General features: G+C 43.0%; 1 non-coding gene across 1 annotated transcript; it reads right to left on the reverse strand.

Annotated features, from left to right (window-relative positions):
• Positions 1-503: 503 nt before the first annotated feature.
• LOC148580663 (small nucleolar RNA R71) lies at positions 504-610 on the reverse strand. Its single transcript, XR_015895760.1, has one exon. It is a non-coding gene; the product is annotated as a small nucleolar RNA R71 (small nucleolar RNA).
• Positions 611-4,629: the final 4,019 nt, after the last annotated feature.

A 4,629-nucleotide genomic window follows, 5' to 3' on the forward strand; every position in this document is an offset into this window, starting at 1 on the left:
TCCCTAGAGGAGCACTCCAATTCACTATCACCAACCATCTGTGACCATCATTCTCCAATCAACGAGGAGACTCTATATTTATCTGCGGGGAGTACTGAATTCTCTTTGAGTGACTCAGGTGACACCGTCATGGCAGACCCACCTCGAAGAATCACCTTGAAGGAGGCCGGAGCTCCTGATCTTGATTTGCAACCGCTTCAAATTTTGTATCCGGCCTTAGATCCAAATTTTGAGCTCAAGTCTGGCACGATAAACTTGCTCCCCAAATACAATGGACTACCTAGGGAAGATCCCTTGAAGCATCTAAAGGATTTCCAAGTTGCATGTGCAACTGCGAGAAGACATGGGGCCAATGAAGCCGCAGTGTTGGTCTTCGTTTTCCCTTTCTCTTTGGAGGAAAAAGCGAAGGAGTGATTTTATACTCAAACGGGTAAAGTTAGATCCAACTGGGACTTGTTGCATAAAGAGTTTTGGAAAAGTTCTACCCTCCCCAGAAAATAGACAAGTTGCGAAGAGAGATCTCTTGCATTGTGCAACGGGATGGGGAGACTTTATTTGAGTATTGGGAGAGATTTAAGAAGTTGCTGGAGGCTTGCCCTCACCATCGGATTGATGAGTTGGTTCTTATCAGTTATTTCTGTCAAGGAATGCACCACCAAGACAAGCTTCTCCTAGATGCCGCGAGTGGAGGTTCATTGACCAAAAACAAGACCACTGCAGAAGCATAGGAAGTTATCTCAGATTTGGCAGACTCGACTCAACACTCAAGGGCAAGGAGTTCACAACCAAAAGCTTTGAATGAATTTTCTCCCTCTGGAGATGCTACTTTGACCAAGACCCTCGGGAAAATGACAATCTTGTTGCGACAACTCACCCAAGGGCAACAAATTCCTCAAGCTTTGATAAGTGCTCCACCTCAACCTCCAAGGATCGAAGAACCACCAAGGATATGTGGTGTTTGTGCTTGTAATACTCATTACACCAATGAGTGTCCTCAGCTCCAAGAGGACACTACATTGGCGGTAGCTAACTCTTATCCACAAAGACCAAATTACAACCAAGGATCCTACAAACATGGAGGCAATCAAAACCAAAGGTGGAACCAAGCTCCTCAAACTCAACCCAACCAAAATTCTCAAGTCTACTACCATCAACATCCCCAAGGTCAACCACAATACCAACAACCATACCAACAACCCCCACAATCTCAACCTCAAGGGAAGTACATACACCCACATAGTAGGCCTATCCCTTCTCAAGTTAACCAAGCCCTTCCCTCTAATCAATCTCACATGAATGACACAATTCACACCTTCATGCAAGAACAACGAGAGTTCCATAAGAAACAAGAGGCATATATGGCTACAATAGCTGAAGCCCTTTCCCGTTTAACTCTTCCTTATCAAACCCCACAAAACACCCAACAAACTTCAACTTTGAGTAGTTTGCCCTCCCAACCTCAACCCAACCCTAAGGGTAGCATCAATGCCATTACCCTTAGAAGCGGTATTAAACTGGACAAGAATGTTGCTATACATACAAAGTTGAGTGAGGAGACAAACAATGAAGAGGTGGGTGATGAAGTGGAGGTGATGAGGAATGAAGGTGAAAGTGTTGATAAAAGAGAGGAAGAACCACCCAAGGTCAAGGAGCCAAAGAGAAAGACTTTGCTTGAAGAGCCTTTGCCCATTCCATTCCCAACTTTAGCCAAGAAGGCCAAGAAACAAGAAGAGCTTGACCCCACTATAGTGGAAATTTTTAAAAAGGTTGAAGTCACCGTCTCCCTCTTCCAAGCCATTCAACAAGTGCCAAGATATGCCAAGTTCCTTAAAGATGTTTGCACTCACAAAGATTAGCTTGGCAACCTCAACACAAAGCCGGTAGATAATTCTATCTCTTTTTTACTTCCTGAAAAATGCAATGATCCCAGCCCATGTTTGGTCACTTGCTTGATTGATGGAATGAAATTCATGGACTTTATGTGTGATCTGAGGGCGTGCGTGAGCATTATGCCACTCCCCATTTATGAAAGATTGAATTTGTCACCCCTAAAGAGGTATGGGGCGAGGTTTGTGCTAGCCGATAAAAGTATTATGTCAGTTGCTGAGATTGCCGAAAATGTCCTGGTTAATATTCAAGGATTGCTCTTTCCAGTTGATTTTCACATTTTAGAGACCCCTCCCATTGACTCAAACAAGCCATCATCCATACTCCTTGGAAGGCCATTCTTGAAGACGGCCCGTTTCAAGCTAGATGCACATTTGGGAGTCTACTCTTTTGAGTCGGATGGCAAGTTAGTCAAGTTCACTTTGGAGGAGTCCAACAAATCCGTTCTTGAAGCGTATTCTATTTTTGGGTGCGACATAGTTGAAGAGCAAGTCATTGAGGATGGCAAGGAGCAAAAAAAAGAGGATGTTGCCAAGAAATCAAGTTCAAAGGATCACACTCAACCTAAGAATACCAAGGAGTTGGAGATTTTTCTCCTTGGTGAAGTTTCCAAGTGACCAATGAAGCCATGCAAGTCCAACTTAGGACTCTAAACCAAAGTGCTTGGTGGGAGACACCCCACCATGGTGACATTATTCTAATTCTATATCTTGTTTACCTTTTTGTGATATAATGGTTAGCTTAGGTTTGGTTTGATGAATTTTGAGTTGTATAAGTTGATTTACTTGTGGACTGTAAAATTGTGCTTGTTTGTATGATTTGGGGTTGGTATGTTGATATACTAAGGATAGGAACCTTAGTTTTGACAAGAAAAGAATTTTCTAAAACAGGGCATCTGTGCGTTTGCACCAAGCTGTGCGTGCGCACAAAACTGTGTTTTTTGCCATCTGTGCGGACGTACAAGCCTGTGCGTCCGCACAGGCCTTGATATGCCCTCTGGTCGCAGTGCCAGCACAGCCTGTGCATGCGCGCTGCCTAGTTTTCTTTGACCCGTGTGAGCGCACGGCTACGTGCGTAGCTCACGTTCCCTTTCGTGCTTCATTTGTGCGGCCGCACAAAAGTATGCGCCCACACACCAATTGTAGATCCCTCTGGTGGGACTGAGAGAACGGCTTTTGCGCGTGAACAACCTCCCCCATTTCTAGCTCCTGTGCATGCGCACGGTCCTGTGTGCGCACGCACACATGCTTCTGTCCCCAAGTATGTAAAAAAACAAAAAAAAAGAGAAGAAAAAAAGGAGGAGAGCCTGTCTGTGTGGTCGCACGTCGTTGTGTGTCCGCACGTCCTTATGCAACCTCTCTGGTCGCAGCGATCGCACGCTATGTGCGCTCACAACCTTTCTAAGTTGCGCTCTCTGTGCATCCGCATAGGTCCCTGTGTGTCCGCACAAGACACGTTCTGGGCAATAACAGGACAACCTACCCTGTTGAGAGGTAGCTTTCTTCTTTTCTTTTTCACTGCTCTCTCTCCCTGTTGTCTGCCCAGCCCCGCCGGCCACCGCCGCTACCAGCCTACCGCCAGTGACCTCTCTCTCTCTCTTCCTCTTTCTCTTACTTCTCTTCTCTTTCCTTTCTTTCTTTCTTTACATTCTCTTTTCTCTATTCACCACCGGTGAGTTCTCTCTTCCGGGGCTTCTTTTTCTGGCGAACCCAAATGCCATGATTTTGCAGTGGCTATAAGAAGTGCCATTGTTCCTCCCTAGTTCTTGTTGTTTTCAACCTCTATACCTCAGGTTCTTGTTTTTCCTTTTTTCTTTATGTTCATATTTTTGCAATTGTCTCCATTTCTTTTATGTTGCTTAGATTAAATTAGTTGCTTTCTTTGTTGTTCTTTGATTTGCAAAGTGTTGTTGTTTGATTGTTGGGTTGGTTATGATCAAATTTGAGCTTAATTATGATGAACTTTTACATTGCATACCACATGTTCGATAAAATGCCTCAATGAACATTTTGTTTGATTCATATGACTTGGCCATCATATGTGTCCAATTTATCTCTTGTTAGGCATATTGTATGAATTGTGCAACTTCTATTATGACTTTTGATGGTAATTATATGACATGACCAATGCATTTCTTTGTTTGTCAATGGGGAATTTTGATTGAAAATACATTGTGTTGTATGAGACTCAATTGATATTGTTCATCTTGGAATTTCAAATCAAGTAACCACTTTACAATTGTTCAACTTTTAATGATATCTTGATCAAACATCTTTTGACTTCTAATTAAGAACATTGTATGTGTGATTACCACCTCTTGAGGATGAACAATTGACAATTCCCTTTTTGGTGCTTGCTTGAAGTTGCTTTCATTTATCTGTTTTATATTTGCAACTTGAGCACTAAATGATGAAGCTTTGAGCTGTGAATTGCCTTAAGGGTGTGATTGTCGTGATATCCGGCCGGTGTGTGTATTCCAACCGCGCACATCATTGAAATATATACACTGTGTTTTTGTAAATCACACTATCTATATAAGTTTCTTTTAACCTTGTTAGTGCTTCCTCAATGATTTTACTTTATTGTTGCCCTATGGTCTCAAAATTCTTTTGCTTGTATTTTCAGGATGTGAAAGAAGGGTAAGGCACCAGTTGCTTCGCCGGTTGAATAACCCACCTCTCGCTTTCCTAATGTTTGGGAGGATCGCCAAGGGGATAAACCGGATACCTTGGTTAACCGAAG

This window comes from Arachis ipaensis, chromosome B10 (assembly GCF_059453495.1).
Source record: "Arachis ipaensis isolate K30076 ecotype BB chromosome B10, ASM5945349v1, whole genome shotgun sequence".
In the NCBI taxonomy this organism is placed as follows: Eukaryota; Viridiplantae; Streptophyta; class Magnoliopsida; order Fabales; family Fabaceae; genus Arachis; species Arachis ipaensis.